The sequence below is a fragment of the Hemitrygon akajei genome, chromosome 10 (genome assembly GCF_048418815.1).
Source record: "Hemitrygon akajei chromosome 10, sHemAka1.3, whole genome shotgun sequence".
Taxonomy (NCBI): domain Eukaryota; kingdom Metazoa; phylum Chordata; class Chondrichthyes; order Myliobatiformes; family Dasyatidae; genus Hemitrygon; species Hemitrygon akajei.
Genome location: NC_133133.1, coordinates 43,394,364 through 43,412,875, shown reverse-complemented (window position 1 = coordinate 43,412,875; position 18,512 = coordinate 43,394,364). Strand labels below are relative to the sequence as shown.

General features: G+C 40.9%; 1 protein-coding gene across 3 annotated transcripts in view; it reads left to right on the top strand.

The window, feature by feature from the left end:
- Positions 1-11,524: 11,524 nt before the first annotated feature.
- gdpd2 (glycerophosphodiester phosphodiesterase domain containing 2) overlaps positions 11,525-18,512 on the top strand; it is a 79,828-nt gene continuing 72,840 nt past the window's right edge. For 2 of the 3 annotated variants that reach the window (XM_073058139.1, XM_073058137.1), the window contains exon 1: positions 11,525-11,649. The gene's annotated coding sequence lies outside the window, so the exon portion shown is untranslated. Of the gene's footprint in view, positions 11,650-16,416; positions 16,569-18,512 lie in introns of those variants that run through there. The other variant, XM_073058138.1, reaches the window with a different exon arrangement.

Genomic DNA, 18,512 nt, shown 5'->3' with positions numbered 1-18,512 from the left:
TTTCTGTATTGTTCCGTGGGCGGTATTTTATTGCCCTGCATATTGACACAGTTGTGGTGAACTAGATATACCTGTCTGACTGCTCCTGTGGCTCCTCCCACAGACCCTGCTGACTGCTCCTGTGGCTCCTCCCACAGACCCCTGTATAAAGGCGACTGTGGTCTGCTGCTCTCCCTCATTTTCCCAGGATGTAGTGTTGTTTGTTCTTCCAGTCAATAAAAGCCGATATCTCACTTCCTAAGTCTCAGCGTGAGTTATTGATGGTGCATCAACAGCTTTCTCCAATCCACCACCTGGGGACGCACCTAGTGGAGGACAGAAAATCCCCAGGGTGGTGGTGGTTGTTGTTGTTGTTCTTTTCTTCTTGTATATGCACTGTTTGTTGTCTTTTGCAAGATGGTTATCTGCCCTGTTGTTGCAATCTCCCATTGGTTCTTTTATGGTTATTATACTTATTTAGTATGCTGCAAGGAAACAAATCTCAGGCTTGTATTTGGTGACATATATGTACTTGGATAATAAATTTATTTTTAACTTTTTGAGATGGTTATCCCTTTCCCAGGGTAGGGATATAAAATACAAGAGGACATAGGTTTAGGGTGAATGAAAGCAGTTTTAAGGAGATCGGAAGATAAAGTTTCTTTTACTTATACAAAGAGTGGTTGACACCTGGAACTCATTGCCAGAGGAGGTGAAGGAATCAGATAAAATTACTACATTTAAGAAGCATTTAGAATGACACAAACAAATAAGATGTGGATGGATTTGGTTCTAACATGAGCAAATGGAATTAGTCTAAATGTGCAAAAAGGGCCACATGGAAGGGATGGGCTCAAGGGCCTATTTCTGTGCTGTATGACTCTTAACCTTTTAACTTCACGACATCCACAAAATGTCTGTGTTATGTCTTGTAACTCCAAAACATAAAACTAATCAAAAGAAAAACACAGAGCCCAGAATAATATGTCAACTCCTCGTTTTATTTTAGTGAGACGTGCACATAAGTTATGGTGGTGGAATGGCATATGCCATACACGTACTTTTAAATATAAACCACATTACATTACATAAACAATAAAGAATGCTGAATCAAACAATATATTCACAATATCACTGAAATATTAAATACACAACACTTCTCCCTGCTAAGCTATAAACGCCAATTCAATCCACAATGCATCCCAACTCAAATATGCACAGTATACTATATAATACAACTACTATATGGACATCATTGTAACTTTTCTTATTCTTGAGGGACAAGGAGGACACTCTGCTTGGCAGGTGAGACTTGTTGCTGTGAAACAATCTCAGGTTCTGAGGTCTTCTTCATGCTCATTGTAAGAGTTGACTCTGGGACTGCAGGAAGTGATTCTGACAGCTTTGAACGCCTTTCAACTCCAAAAATTGACTCCACTCTCCTCAACAGACTGATGTGTCATCTCCAGATGATATCAGGTGCAATTGCCTCCGTGTAGGAGAGTGAACATGTTCTGTCCGTAATCTTCCCAAGTACCCACATTTGATCACCTCTCTAGTCCGTCGCCAGCTCTGCTTGTCCAGGAGTGAAATATCAACACTCCTTGTTTGAAGAGCCCTCAGTTTGTCTCAGCTTTTTGTCCTGAACACTCCTGTTCAGATTAGGTTTGACGAAATCCAAGCATGAGCGTAAGGGACAACCCAGAAACAGCACAGCTGGTGAGTTGATGGCTGTGGAGTGTGCTGCATTGCGATGTGTGAGGAGGAAATTGGCAAGATTCTGATTCAGTGTCAGTGTAGAATGTTCTGCTGACATTGCTTGCCGTGCATTCTTAGGACAGTGGTCAAATTTCCCCGCCAAGCATTTGTCTTATTCCATTCATTTCAGGAATGATTGAAACTGTTCCGCAGCAAACTGTAAACAAGAGAAAATCTGCAGATCAAACACGAGGAAATCTGCAGATGCTGGAAATTCAACCAACAACACACACAAAATGCTGGTGGAACACAGCAGGCCAGGCAGCATCTATAGGGAGAAGCAATGTCGACGTTTCGGGCCGAGACCCTTCATCAGGACTAACCGAAAGGAAAGATAGTAAGAGATTTGAAAGTAGTGGGGAGAGGGGGAAATGCGAAATGATAGGAGAAGACTGGAGGAGGTGGGATGAAGCTAAGAGCTGGAAAGGTGATTGGTGAAAGTGATACCGAGCTGGAGAAGGGAAAGGATCATGGGACGGGAGGCCTATACGGGTATCCGTCCCGCTCTTTTCCTTCGCTACATCGACGACTGCATTGGCGCTGCCACCTGCACGCATGCTGAGCTCATCGACCTCATTAACTTTGCCTCCAACTTTCACCCTGCCCTCAAATTTACCTGATCCATTTCCGACACCTCCCTCCCCTTTCTTGATCTTTCTGTCTCCATCTCTGGAGACGGCTTATCTACTGATATCTACTATAAGCCTACAGACTCTCACAGCTACCTGGACTATTCCTCTTCCCACCCTGTCTCTTGCAAAAAGGCTATCCCCTTCTCACAATTCCTCCGTCTCCACCACATCTGCTCTCAGGATGCGGCTTTTCATTCCAGGACGAAGGAGATGTCTTCCTTTTTTAAACAAAGGGGCTTCCCTTCTTCCACCATCAAATCTGGTCTCAAATGCATCTCTCCCATTTCCCGCACATCTGCCCTCACCCCATCCGTCCGCCACCTCACTCGGGATAGGGTTCCCCTTGTCCTCACCTACCACCCCACCAGCCTCCAGGTCCAACATGTAATTCTCCATAACTTCCACCACCTCCAACGGGATCCCACTACCAAGCACATCTTTCCCTCCCCCCCCCACCCTTTCTGCTTTCCACAGGGATCGCTCCCTACGTGACTCCCTTGTCCACTCATTCTCCCCCCCCCCCCCCCCATACCTTCCCACTGATCTCCCTCCTGGCACTTATCCTTGTAAGCAGAACAAGTGCTACACCTGCCCTTACACCTCCTCCCTCACCACCATTCAGGGCCCCAGACAGTCCTTCCAGGTGAGGCGACACTTCACCTGTGAGTCAGCTGGTGTGGTATACTGCGTCCAGTGCTCCTGGTGTGGCCTTTTATATATTGGTGAGACCCATCGCAGACTGGGAGACCATTTCGCTGAACACCTACGCTCAGTCCGCCAGAAAAAGCAGGATCTCCCAGTGGCCACACATTTTAATTCCACATCCCATTCCCATTCTGATATGTCTATCCATGGCCTCCTCTACTGTCAAAATGAATCCAAACTCAGGTTGGAGGAACAACACCTTATATACCGGCTGGGTAGCCTCCAACCTGATGGCATGAACATTGACTTCATTGACTTCTCTAACTTCCGTTAATGCCCCTCCTCCCCTTCTTACCCCATCCCTGACATATTTAGTTGTTTGCCTGTTCTCCATCTCCCTCTGGTGCTTCCCCCCCCCCCCCCTACTTTCTCCCGATGCCTCCCGTCCCATGATCCTTTCCCTTCTCCAGCTCGGTATCACTTTCACCAATCACCTTTCCAGCTCTTAGCTTCATCCCACCCCTTCCAGTCTTCTCCTATCATTTCGCATTTCCCCCTCCCCCCCACTACTTTCAAATCTCTTACTATCTTTCCTTTCGGTTAGTCCTGACGAAGGGTCTGGGCCCAAAACGTCGACAGTGCTTCTCCTATAGATGCTGCCTGGCCTGCTGTGTTCCACCAGCATTTTGTGTGCGTTGTTGTTTGAAAATCTGCAGATGCTTGAAATCCAAGCAATGCACACAAAATGCTGGAGAAACTTAGCAGACCAGGCAGCATCTATGGAAAAAGTACAGTCAAAGTTTTGGGCTGAGACTCTTTGGCAGGACTGATGTCGACTACTCTTTTCCATAGATGCTGCCTGGCCTGCTGAGTTCCTCTGACATTGTGTGTGTGTTGCCACAATAAACTCTGGTCCATTGTCACAGACTAGGTGTTCTGGAACACCAGTCCTTGAGAAGAGGCTTCTCAACACATCAAACAATATACGAGGCTGTAGTGGAGGCTATTGTGAACTCCTCTGGTCAGTTTGTAGCTGCATCCACTACTACCAAGAAATTTGTGCCCATGAATGGGCTGGCAAAACCCACATGAATTCTCTGCCAGGCAAACCAGGCCATTTCCAAGGATGGAGAGGCACTGCACTTGGCATCCTCTTGACATGTTGGCATCCCAAATAGTGCATAGCAAGCTGCTTGATCTGCTGTTCTACCCAATTAAAGCGTCCAGTCAACTCTTTCATTTTGACTACACCTAGACAAACCAACAAGTTGTGTAGTACCCTGAAAAGGGGAAATGCCAGATGAAACATGGATACGCTGTACTGTTCAAGCATCAGTAACTTTGGTAAATGAGTACAATGTATACCACCCCCTCCACCCCACTCCAGCATCATTCTGACAGGCATGAGCAATCAATCATCTGCTGAATCAGTCATGCAAGCCCTTACAAGTCAATGGCAGAATCCGTGCTCAATACTATGAAAGAATGTTCTGCAGACAGATTCTCAGAATTTTCAACAAAACACATGTGCATGTTTTAAAGTAATATCCCTTTTTGTCTCAACATGAAGTGATAGTCACATTAAATAAATTACTTTAACTCGTTTTAAAAATATTTGAATAATTTTGTATAACTGAACTGAACAGATTTCAATGTTGTCACAGCAGATTCTCTAACATTTTAGCTCTCAGTTTTGATGGTACAACAACTCTTAGTACCCACATAAGGCGACCCCTGTCAGGGGCAAGTTCATACCAGCACTGGTAATAAAGGAGGAACTGGAATTTCTGCTGGAAATTCCAGCCACTTTGTGTTGCCATGTAGACCTGAGACAGCATGGGGTCTTTTTTGGTTTCCCTTTGGACCATCTCTGCTGTAATAGGGAGACTTTCGATTTGTGCTGGGCAGAATACGTCCAGAGGAGCATCCTCTTTTGTAAATTTTTCAAGTATTTCCTTTTCCAAGGGTAAACAGGATAATCCATCTGCATTTCCGTGTCATATTGAATTCTGTCTCCTAGTTGTGTCCTCCAGGAAACAGAGCTTGTATTTGTGCTGCTGCTGTTAGTGGAACACCCTCCTGTGGACTGGAAATGGACACCAGTGGTTGATGATCAGTAATGAGGGCAAAAATTCTCTTCCATACAAATACTGGTTGAAATGTTTGACACCCCAAATCAGACTCAAGGCCTCTCTGCAAATCTGTACATAACTTTACTCTACAGTGGTAAGAGAATGTGATGCAAAGGCTATGGGATATTTACTTCCATCACTCATAATTTGTGACATTGCTGTACCTACAGCATAAGGCAGGGTGTAATAGGCAAGCCTCATTGGACAATGTGGATCATAATGTGTGAGTACAGTGTCTGATGTGATGTCACCATTCCCTTTACCTTTTGGAACAGCTCATACTGCTTTGTCCATTGCCACTCCTTCCCTATCTCTAATAATGTTTTGAAAGGGTGCAGCACAGTAGCCAGGTTTGGCAGGAACATATTCTAGTAAATGTTAAATCCTAAAAAAGGACCACAGCTGTGATATTTTCTTTCGCCTTGGGGCATCCACCACTGTTTGACTTTTCTCAAAACGCTTGTGTAAATCTTATGTGTCAATGGTGTGACCGCAGTAAGTGATGTTTGGTTTAAAGAATCGTACTTGTTGCATCATGCTGAAAGCTCATAATCTTCTAATCTTTTTAACACTGTATTGTGATCTTGACAATGTTGCTTGTCATCCTCACTGGTAACAGTTATATCATCAGGTAACATTGAGTGCCCAGACAGCCATGCTGCATCTAGTCCATAGCTTTCTACCAGAGTGCAGCTGCAGGAGCTGCTCAAAAAATAAACCTATTACAGCGATAAAGTCCTTTGTGAATGTTTATGGTGAGAAACACTTTCTACTCTTCTTCCATCTCCATCTTAGGTAGGCCTCAGCAAAGTCCATTTTGTTAAAGTGTTTCCCTCCAGAAAGGTTTGCAAAGATACCCTCTATCCGGGGCAAAGGGTATTGATCTACTTTCAGCACTGGCTTGACGATTACCTTAAAATCACCACAGATCCTGACAGAACCTCATTCTTCTTAGCTACTAGGCCAACTGGTGCTGCCCATGAGCTCCACTGAGCCTTGGAAAGAATTCCTTCAGCCTCAAAGTGATCTGCCTCACTGGCAACTTTATCATATATGGTGTAAAGTTTGGATCTATCTCTTTTAGCGGAATGAACCCCTTCCCTTAGCACTACATACTGATCTGTTGCCTGCGCATGTGGTGTTGCCTACAGATGTGGTTTGTTCTCTCTGTCCCTCTCTGTGATGTGAATACACTAGTTAAAGCAATGTCCAGCTTACATGCTTTTATTTAATCGATATGTAGTTGTGCACAGACACCGTAAATTAGCGAAAACACAAAGCTGAATGTCAGAAAATAGCACAAACTACACCGACAGTTACGAGATGAAACAGTGAGAGTTAAACAGCACAAGAAGGCTGTCACAGACGCTAACAAATATGTGGGTGCAGTGCATAGTAACAGTGAAAGACGTGCTGAATTTAAAGTGAAAATAAGGTGGCGATGCCTTCAGTTGGGAAAGTTGACTAATTTGATAGTGCTAATGAAGGCTGGAAGTCATATATCAAGAAGATTGAACTGTATTGTAACATGAACAACACAGAGGAGCTAAACAAAGACCCTACATTTCTTAGCTTAATGGGTGCAAGGACGTAAGTCTCTTATGCATCCTAGAACCCCTGCAAAGCCTGCAAGCTAGACTTTCAACAACATTGTAACAAATTTAAAAAATAACTTGAGCCCTGAACCACTGGTAATGGCAGAGGTTTAGATTTTACAAAAGGAACCAGTCAAAGAATGAAAGCCTTTCTGAATACATTGCCGATCTGCACAAACTTTCCCAGAACTGTGACTTTAGAGATGTACTTTGTGATGCATTAAGGGATAGGCTTGTATATGGCATGCATCATCAAAAGAGGCTACGGTCTGAAAGAGAGCTAACCTTAGAACGGGCACTAACCATTGCAATATCATTAGAGAACACAGCGAAGGAAACAGCAAAACTACAGAAAAGGAGGTTAGAATGTGAAATGCACAAAATGTCCCTGAATGGTGCAAAAAGCCAAAGATGTCATCGATGTGACAAATTCTCCCATGATGCAAATGACTGTTGGATCAAAGAAAAAATCTGCAGAAAATATCACAGACAAGGTCACATAGAGAGAATGTGCAAGGCAGACTAAAAGTATAACCGAATAAAAACACAAAATTAAGCAAATGCATAAAATTACTAAATGTAAAACAGAATCAAACAATACAGAGTCTGACAAAGATGAACTGTCATGCCTGGAACTGTATAGTTCAACTGAAGCAGATCACAAAATCATCTAGATCACAATAGATGTGTCCGGTGTAAAACTGAAAATAGAGCTGGATACAGGGTCAGCTTTGTCCATAATTCCAGAGGCTGACTACAACAGACTGTTTTCTAAAATACCAGTAGAGAAGACCTCAGTGATGTTAAAAATCTACACAGGCAAAGAAGTGTCTCCCAAAGGCAAATTGAAAGTGAATGTGATATATGGAGGCCAGTAGTTTGAGCTTCATGTTTTGAAAAGTGGAGGGCCAGTACTTCCAGCCGTGACTGGTTGAGAAAAATCCAACTGACTTTGCTGGGCCATTCATGTACTCTATATTTCTGATTGCTGTGGTTGCTCATTCAAAGTGGTCGGAGGTTATACCAATGAAGTCAGCCACCTCGGCAAATTCTGTCTCCACTCTGAGGACTATCTTTGCCAGTAACTGCTTACCAGAACAATTTGTGAGTGACAACAGATCACAATACATGTCAGAAGAATTCCGACTGTTCATAAAGAAAAATGGCATCAGATATTTCAAATCAGCTCCTCACTACCCAGCAATGAAATGGTTAGCTGAAAGGTTTATCCAAACCTCCAAGAAGTCCATTAAACCAATGGAGAAGGAGGATATTTCTCTACAGCACAAGGATGACAACTTCCTTTTTGTGTATCGGAACTCTGTTCATGTAATGACAAGTCAAACACTTGCAATGCTGTTCATGAACAAGATTCTGAGATCTTGCATCATTCAGATTCATTGATCCTGAAACCAGATCTATGGTGGGAAGTGCAGAATAAACAGTTCAGTCAGTTGCCAAGTGAAGCAACAAGAAGCTTTGAGATTGGACAGGAAGTCCTAGCCCATGATTACCAATTAGACAAGTGGACACCTGATAGGATAGCTACAAGAAAACAGGAAAAAATAGGAAAACAGTAGATGTTGGAGATCAGACATGAAGACATCATGTGGACCAGATACTGGATGCTCAACCAATGAACACACCTGAGTTGACAAGATGGATGCATAACAATCACCAGACTTACCTCTCAGTGATGATGTCACTGACAGCAATCTGACACCAGAAACCGAGAACATTGTCTTAGATGAGGTACCTGCCAAACCTGATGTCATTGCACAGGTCCAGAAGAGCTATGAGAACGTTATCATTGACAAGACACCTGCCAAATCTGATTCCACTCCGCATATCCAGAGGCACTATCCTGAAAAGAACAGAGTGCTACTCAAAATACTGAACCTTTAGAACTGTGAAGTTAATTATGGACTGTTATTATGAAAGCATGTTTATTTGGAATATGGGTTTATGAAAGGGAAATTGATTATTTGTACATATTCAGTTTTATGTTGCATTAATCTAAAGGGGAGGGAAGCATGAGGTATGGTTTTATTTCTTTTAGAATAATGAACCCTCTTCCTTGGCATTATGTGTTGATCAGTTGTCTGCAAGTGCACTGTTGCCTACACATGTGCATCGCTCTCTCTTTCTCTCTCCCTCTTTTGCTGTAATGTGAATACACCAGTTAAAGCCATCTCCCACATGTGTGCTTTTATTTAACATATATGTAGTGGTGCACAAACACAACAGTTGGTTTAAGGAACTGGATGGGCTTTGTAAAACTTGAATGTGGCATTTTCATTTAATGCTATTTTACCCTTGATAAGTTTGAGTTTTCTGTTGTCCTCCTTGAACACTGCTGAGGCATCATTTAGTAACATTCTTAATTCGCTTTGAGTTAAATATTGAAGTGGATGTGGCATCAGAAGGTGGATGGTTCTCCAATCAAGTTATAGTTGTCTCGGCCAATAATGGCCCCACAATGCTGATACACCTCTTTTTACCACATACAAGTCCAATGTGGCATGTTGGTTGTTGTATTTCACTGTAACAAATGTCATTCCTACAGGAATTAGTTTTTCTCTAGTATAAGTTCTTGATTGGATAACTGCAGGCTTCAGATCAGTATCTTTGACTGAAACTGCCAAGCCAGTGTCTAATTCCATTTTAATTATTTTGCTGCTCACGTCTGGTGTAATCCATGTTGTTCGTCTCTTGGTCATTTTCACATTGTAAATCTCAAGGATACTTAGTCCTGTGTCACTCTCATCATTATCAGACTTTTCAACGACAACGCAGATTGTCGGTCTTTTGGAAACAGCTAATTGAATTATTACCTTTTTTGTCTTCCCTGTCTGTCCATTTATAGAACATGCTCTTTGAATGTGTTCTACTTTGTTTCATTGTCTGCAATTTTCACCTTTAAGTCTGCATTGGTCTGGTGTATGTGATCCCCACCACAATAGTAACACAACTTCATTCCTGATTGCATCTCTGTCTGCTGCTTCCATTGATTCAGCTGCTCTTTTAAATGTGAGTTGAGCTTCAGTTAGGAGCTATTTTTAAATATTTTCCTGTAAGCTTCCATAAATGAAACGATCTCTCAGTTTCTCAATAAGACCATCACTGAACTGACAACGCTCGGAGAACTTATTCAATTTAGCCATGTAAGCTGAAATAACTTCCTTTTGACTCCACTTATAAAACCGAAAGCATTCTGTCACCAACAATGGTTTTGGTTCTAACTGTTCCCACATTACTTTCACAATATCACCAAAGCTCATTTCAGCTGGTTTGGTTGGAGCCGTTAAACTTGTAAGCAGACTATACTCTTCCACCAACTGCAGTCAGTAACACTGGCATGCGTTTTGCATTGGCTATTTCATTTCCTTCAAAGTACTGCTCTATATGCTCAGTATACATATTCCAGTTATATGTTGTGCATCTACCTTTCAATGTAGCCAGCCATTTCTACTTTTATTTATTAATCATTATTATCATTCATTATTTATCAACCCATGAATTTTGTCCATTTTCTGCCATTTTTAACTTGATTGTCTCACTGTGCATCAACAGGTAGGTAGTCATCTCAGGTTTATTTTAAAACTTACTCATCATCAATAAGGTGGGCGCATATGGCATGGTGATGTAATGACGTATGCCAATCACAAAACCTTTACATACAACCCACAAATCATCATGGAAACAACAAAGAATGCTTAATCAAATGTTATATTTACGGTATTACTCAAATATTGCTGAAATATTAAATACAAAATAGTCAGCTTCCTCTCATCTACTCTAAGGAGAATAAATTCTATATAGATTCAATCCATGCAACTGAAATCTTCCTGCCCATCCCCAATCCAAAGAGTAAATAATCAGAGAGGTCAGAGGAAGAACACCTCCTTTGTCAGAGCCGGAGCACAGCCCCCACGTCAGCCCAGACCAGCACCAGCATCGGGCCCGCTTAGCTCCGCATCAGATTGGCTGCTTCAAGTTGACCTGGGGAGTTTCCTGACCAAATAGCAACAACTTCACTGAGGCCAGATGTGGTCCTTTCTTCAGTGTCCTCGAAGCAGGTTATCCTCATCGAGTTGACAGTTCCCTGGGAGGACTGCATTGAGGAGGGAAATGAACAGAAGCAGGCCCGGTACCGGGAGCTGGTGGAGCGGTGCTGGAGGCAAGGCTGGAAGGCTCGCTGCGAGCCCATCGAAGTAGAGTGCAGGGTTTTGCCGGCCGCTCACTCTGCAGTCTATACCCTACTTGGCATCAGTGGGGCTGGCAAGAGGAAGGTGATCAGGACCATCACAGAGGCTGCTGAGAGAGGCTCCAGATCAGGAGGGGTGATCCGTGGGCTAACGCTGCTGGGGCACAAGCCGAGGTGTGATCGAACCCCGGGTGGGTCGCCTGGGCGAGGGTGTATGATGTTGAAAGACCCGAAATGCCCGACAACCCCAGGTTACATCACTGATGATGTGTCCCAGCACATCCGTAGGGTAGATCTCAGAATCACAGTGTCAACATGATTAATTTATGCAGCAATCCGATCATTCCAAATCCTACATTCACAATTACTGATGAGATCAACTTTTCACACCTTAATCTCTGGGTAATAGTTTGCTTTTATGGATTTGTCAATGTACTGTCTGCATTAATCTTTTCTTAGAAGCAGCCAGTTTACCAGATTAGGGCAGTGAAACAGTTAATGCAGGCATGCCATAGGAAGACTGGCGGTGATTCAACAAGTGAATAAATTACTTTCAAACTTCAAGCCATTCCAAGCCCTGAAGAAAGGAAGGCGGACCTTAAGAAATGCATTTACAGTTTTGTTTCCCATCTGGTGATCTCTTGGGTAGGCACTGAGCACTGAGACCAGAGGAAATTGTCACAGTAAGCCTATTTATCACGGTATGTACAATCCTTATTTAAATCTTGTGTTATTATTTATAACAACTCTTTCACATCTGCTTCTGTTTCTATAAATCTCCATCTCAAGTATGGTGCACATGAAATTCAGATAACTGACAATAATTCATTCCTTACTAACAAAGCTCATGTATTTATCAGTACCCAGAGATGTACTCTGTATGCTGATAATGAAAGGTCCTTGCATGCTTCAGTGTAAGTTCCTATGTATGCAGAACACATAAGAAGAAAGAGAAAAGATTCATTTGTCTTTGGTACTCAATAACTCGTTGGTATTACAAATACTGTCAGCTGCCGAGATTTTTTTTTTGGATTACAATGGATGCAATTTAAACTTGTCACTTGAGTGTAATTCTAGTGTCATAGATCAGATGTCCACTGAAAAAGATGTCCGATTATCATTTTCAAAATAGACTTGTTTTAAGAAAGTCACAGTTCTTGGCACTTTGGATCTTGTTAAAGACAGGAACATAGAAAGCATGAACATAAGACTTAGGCATGAGCTTTCCAATATTAAATCGAATCAGCACAGCTAAACTCAGCAGCAGTAGAAGAAATTCATTGAATAATTGGCAGTGTCTGGAATACTAAGGGTCAGGAGTCTGTGTGCAAAGCAATACAGGGGTTAAAAGACATATAATTAAGAAAAGAACCAAAAGCTGATTCATTGCTTCCAGTATTCATCAGTCCTCACATAAAGGTCAGGGATGAATACCGGGGAATATACCGCTTCATTAGAGAGTGTATAGATGGTATGACTGGAGATTAGCAGGATACCAAGAAAAAAAAACTTTAGATGAGTAGTCATCACTAGATAGACTAGAGAATTTGAGACATGGGTGACAAGGTATGGAATGCCTAACATTTGCAGGTTGCAAGAGAATTTTAATTTTGTAGAATTTCTTCCTATTAACCCTAATAGCTTTTTTTAGATCTCTTTGTAACTAGTTTTGTTGGAGACAGTGAATAGCATTTTCCTAATATATGATATTTGCAAATCAGTTTTACAGAACCTACTGTTTAATATGAAGCGAATGCTTTGAATAGTCAGAATTGCAGCTACACTCTGCTGGGTGCAGCAGGAGATGGGAAATAAGAAAGAGCAGTAACAACAAATGGCATTGATTTTTCTTACACTCTAACACTGTAATTTCAGAAACAAAATCCAGAATACAATAAGGTGGCACTTGGAAAGTTTGGGCTAATTCATATATAGACATCAGCACAAGTTGGTTCAATACAAATGACATTAGACTAACATAACTGTGTTCTTTGATTATGTGATTGAGAAGATAAACTATAGTCATTTGTCTTGTATTGTTTTCAAAAGTTATAGATGATAAACTTTTCACCAAATCAATATTGTGGGACATGTGACAGCATAGGTATAAAATTGTAGGTATCATAGGTATAACATTGGCTAAGGTTTAGTGTATAAATCTTCGAGTATAGCAAGATGAAAATTCTGCTTGGGATTCCTTGCTTTATCAATAGGGCATTGATAAATGGAGAGAGGTTATGGTTCAGCAGGAGTAAAGCATTCAGTTCTGAGCATAAGTTAACATGAATGGTACGTGGGATGCAGGATTTGAGTTATTTTTGTAGGGACTGATGAACTGATTTGATTCTCCTTCGAGTAAAGAAAGCTTCAAGGAAATTTAATTGACAATCAAAGTTGCAAATGGTTTTGATGAAGTATGTTAGGAAAAGCTGTTTCAAATGACAGGACATTCAGTATTCAAAGACACTGATTTACAGTGATGGGCAAAATTACAAGCAGTGACATGAGAAATGATGTTTCATTCACTGGGTTCCTGGGACTGAAAATTGAACTGCTGATTGCTATCTACTGCCATTACTGCCACCAGTTATGATTACAAATAACTGCGATCTCACATGACATTTAATCAGTAAAATGTTGCATGATATTAACAAACTCATTTACTGTTTAGTTTCACTATTAAATGTACATTGGTGAAGCATTTTGAACTTAGTGTGACTGTTCATATTAGGTATGAGACTATTTGTATGTCAGCTTGAATGTTATGAGCTGAATTGTGTGATAATAAGAACTCTCGCCATTTTTGAAACAGGATTGCACATTTGTTAATATTAGTAGTTGGACAGAGAATCAGTATCAATAAGCTTCGGAATATTGTTAATGATAAAATGAATGACTTCTCCGGTGCTGCAGAACATCAAGTAGAAACATACGTTAATATTATCAAACAGTATTCCATTTTCACACTATGATGTGGAAGAATCGAGTGAGTTGATACATAATAAAAATTCTACAGGTTGAATGGAACATAGAAATAGTGGGATATTCACCACTTAGATTTTGATTTAGAACAAGAAAATATCTTAATCGTCTATAACAGACCCAATCTCAATGCAAATAAGTGTCAGGGTAGGTTTGTCATCACTTCTGCAATTCATTCACTATCCAGTCACAATGCTGTATTTCACCTCAGCAAGATTCCTGTGGGATCTTTCACAGGTATTCCCTACATCCTACCTATCCCTTCACTCATCATCTGCAACTTTAGATTGTTTTCTCTCGTTCCCAATTCTGATGATGAAACTTCGACCTGAGAAGTGAACTCTGCTTCATCTTTCACAGATGCTGCGTAACTTGCTGAGTGTTTTCAGCATTTTCTGTTTTCATTTTTGGAAATGCAACACCTGAAGGTTTCATTTTTTATTTTCAGTCTCCTGCTGGAAGATAGTGAATCTATAGGATAAATGGGAACCTGTCCAGCCGACACCATCTCTTCTCCAGTTCCACATTCATTCCAAAGTCAGTCTCTGAACACTAACACACAGATCATACTCGCACGTGTTTCCAGGATGAACTCTAGACCTGCTCAACAGCAACACACAGATTGCACTTGTAGATGTTCTGAGGATGAACTCCAGACCCTCACAACTCATTCATAGAGTTTACAAGAGAAAGGCCTTTAAACCAGATATCACCAAAAGAAGGAACTAATATGAACTTTCACCTCATAGCATGACACGACCCCAACAAAAGGGGCAAATTAAGAAACTGTAAAATACAGAGACACAAGAGATTCTGCAGATGCTGAAGGGTCTTGATGAAGGGCCTTGGCCCAAAATGTCAACTGTTTATTAATTTCCATTGATGCTGCCTGACCTACTGAGTTCCTCCAGCCTGTTAAGGGTGTTGCGCTGGAAAATACAAATCACTTTCTGAACGTAAGGAGCCATCTCTCAGTGAAAGCCAACATCATTTATGAAATTCACAGTTCTCTTCAAAGGGTAAAAGTAGGACATCACACCACACACTACCTGGCCTCTCATCCCTTCAAGTGGCCTCCTCCATAGTCTGCAGCAGAGTGTCAGGATGCCACCTTGACCTGATTAGAAGCTTTGGAGCTAAAGTGGAAGCAAATCATTCTGGATCCCAAGTGCAACACGAGTGAATCTGCAGATGCTGGAAATAGATAAAAACACAAAATGCTGGCAGAACTCAGCAGGCCAGACAGCATCTATGGGAGGAGGTAGTGACGACGTTTCTGGCCGAAACCCTTCATCCCTTAAATGTGGAACCCAAGTGATTGTGTAGCAAAGAAAATATTCCTAAAGTTAGAATTCAGAGGCATGGACTCATACCTCATAGAAGTGTAGCAGTTAGCACTTTGCTTTACAGTGCCAGTAATCACCAATTGGAGTTCCCTGTGAGGAATTTGTAAGTTCGCCCTATGACTCTGTGGGTTTCTTCCAGGTGCTCCTGTTTCCTCACACGTTCCAACAGATGTATGGTTGTGGTTAGTGAAAATTGTGGGCAAGGTATCTCGGAGTCGGAAGTGCGGTGACACTTGCGGGGTGCCCAGAACAATCTTTGCTGATTTGATTTGATGCATTTCACTGTGCATTTTGATGTACATGTGACAAATAAAGCTAAACTTTAGTCTTTAATCTTTAAAGGGCAATCCTTTCAACCCACCATGTCGGTGCTGACCACAATGTATCCATTCATTTTTACCAGCACAAGACCACTGCCTTCTATGCCTCAGCTTAACTGCTCATCCAGATATCCCTTAAATGTTGTGAGAGTAACTGCCTTCACCACCTACTTAAATAGAGACATCCATTTTCCAACCATCCTTTAAGAAGAAAAAAACACAGATCCCCTTAGAATCTCTTACCTCTTAACCTAAATCTACGCCCACTAGATAAAGACTGGTCAGCTATGAGAAAAAAAGTTTCCTCCTATCTATCCTATCAACACCCCTGATAATTTTGCATTCCTCTGACGTCTCTCTCCTTAGCATCCTCCATACCTAAGCAAAAAATCCATATAATTCAAACACTTCCTCACAATTTTTTGGGATTATCTTCTAAGTCATTTATTCCTGGAATGAAATAAAATTTAACCTGTAACAGTCATCCCAGTAATATTGGGCTGAATAGAGTGTTAGCTTTTTTTTTAATTCATAGGGCAAATAAAGAGAAAAAAAGAAACAAGGAGTAAATTAAAGATTAGAGTGAGATGGTCAGCCATAGAAATTCCAAGAGACAGAGTAAAATTTCAGTTTATGGAATATAGATGAAAAATTTATGTAATTTATCTGAATTGTTAAGTAACATTTGATTTAGTATAGACTGTAATTTGTAACATGGAAGTAATTCATGTATCTCAAGCACAGACACTGTATAAGCTACAAAACAAGCTGTTGAGTGTGTGTGTATAAGAGGGAGTGTCATCTTTAATACTATGATCATCAGTACGTTCAAGGAGTGGCAACATGACGTTCCACTTGATGAGACAAGCGGAGAGCAGAGTGTGTTGGATAGAGAGGCTGATGAGCACCATTGGAAATTTGGCAGGGTGACAAAGGATTGCCAAGCAGTTCACATTGCAACATTTCTTGCAGGTAAGGCAGTGAGTCAGATGTTCCGACTCATTACAATCTGCATCTGAAGACCAGAGAACTGATTTTTTTGTATGTTTTAAAGTAAATTGTATTATACTTAAAAGGAAAAAAATTAAAGGGCAATGGGAAAAGACAGGGGAATAAACTGATCAGCTCCATTAAAGACTGAACGACAGAAAGCTGGACATACTGGAAAACTGAAATGAAAGAGAAAATACTCAGATGTCCAAGCAGCAATAATGGAGTGAAAAAGACTTCATGTTTCAGTTTAAGATTTGAGAAGAGAATACTTTAAAAAATTATAATATAGTCAAGCTGAGACGACATGGCCTTACATAGAAAATATTCTTTTATAAGAACATAAGAAATAGGAGCAGGAGTGGGCCATCTGGCCCTTCGAGCCTGCTCTGCCATTCAATAAGAACATAGCTGATCTAGCCATGGACTCATCTTCACCTACCTGCCTTTTCTCCATAACCCTTAATTCCCGTGCTGTGAAATTCATTATCAATTCAATATAGTGCTTTAAAGGTATACCAACTGATGCATAAAGGGGAACCAGACGAATTTTAATAACGGTTTACTGAATCAGAATCAGGTTTATTATCACTGACGTGAAATTTGTGCAGAAGATAAAGACATATGGCAGTGAGAGTAGTATATCAGAATGGGTAAACGATTGGTTAAAAGAACAGAAAACAGTCAGTGAAATGGCTATTTTCAGGATGGCAAGCTATAACTAGTATCACAAGGATATATGCTGGGACCTTAAGTAGCCGCAGCCTAGATTCAGAACTTTAAAGCACAGATCTATTATGGCAAGATTTATAGATGGATCAAAATAGGAGGGATAGCAAAATGTGAGAAGGATATAAAAGGTCCTCAAAGAATAGAAATAGATTAAGTACTTAGGTAAAATGTTGCCAGATGGAGTGTAATTGGTAAGAAGAGAACAGTGGAATATTGTTTAAGAGGGAAAAGAGACTACTACAGTATAGAGAGATCAGGGTATCATTGTACATGAAGCATGGAACATTAGCACGAAGGCACAGCAAATAGTTATACAAAATGAAATGATAATCTTTTCACAGCTGTTTCTAGACCCACTGTGCTTTCTGCACTTTATTTCAGACATTCAGCAGCTGAAGTTGTTTGAAAAGAGTTTTAAATAAAGGGGATGGAGTCAACAAGAAACGGAGAAGCCCGCACCTACACAAGGCATTTACAGGATCTGGAGTACCTATACAGCTTAGGTCTTCTTGTTTAACTAGGGATTTACTTCCATTGGAAACAGCTCAGAAACGAATCAAAAGATTAGTTTCCAGGATTAAGACATATCTCTTTGAGAAAAGGATGAGCAGATTGGAATCATATTCATTGGAGTTTAAAAGAATGAACATGATCTCAGTAAATAGACAAGATTTTGAGAAAGAAGAAAACTGTGGATGCTGAATAGCAGTGTTTATTCAAGACTGAGATAATTGTTTTGTTTAAGTAAGAGTCAATGGTTATGAAAAGCAAGCAGGAGGATGCAGGTGTGGCCAAAATCCAGGGAACAGTTCTACTCCTCCCAAATTCAGAAGCATCAGGCAGTTATGAATCTTCAATTGCTCATCTAGCCAAAGGTAAAACATTGAATATTAGAGTATTGGGTACAGTACTGAGTATTACACAGTATCTCTAGGCATGGGTCATGGGAAAATGAAACTAGATGTGCTAGATGACAAAAGTAAAAGGAAAACCAAATATATCATTAAAAAGACTAGAGTTGGTGTAGTCTTAAAATGGCATAAACTGTTACGCTCTGAGTTGTAAGCCTGACAGCTGAAGCAGAGCTGTCATAAGTGAGGCAGAACCAAAAGAATCCAAGGTGAAGCAATATTGCCATTGGAGCATATTAATTTGCTTTGGCTCTGCGTAATCAACTGCAGAAACATTCTGAAA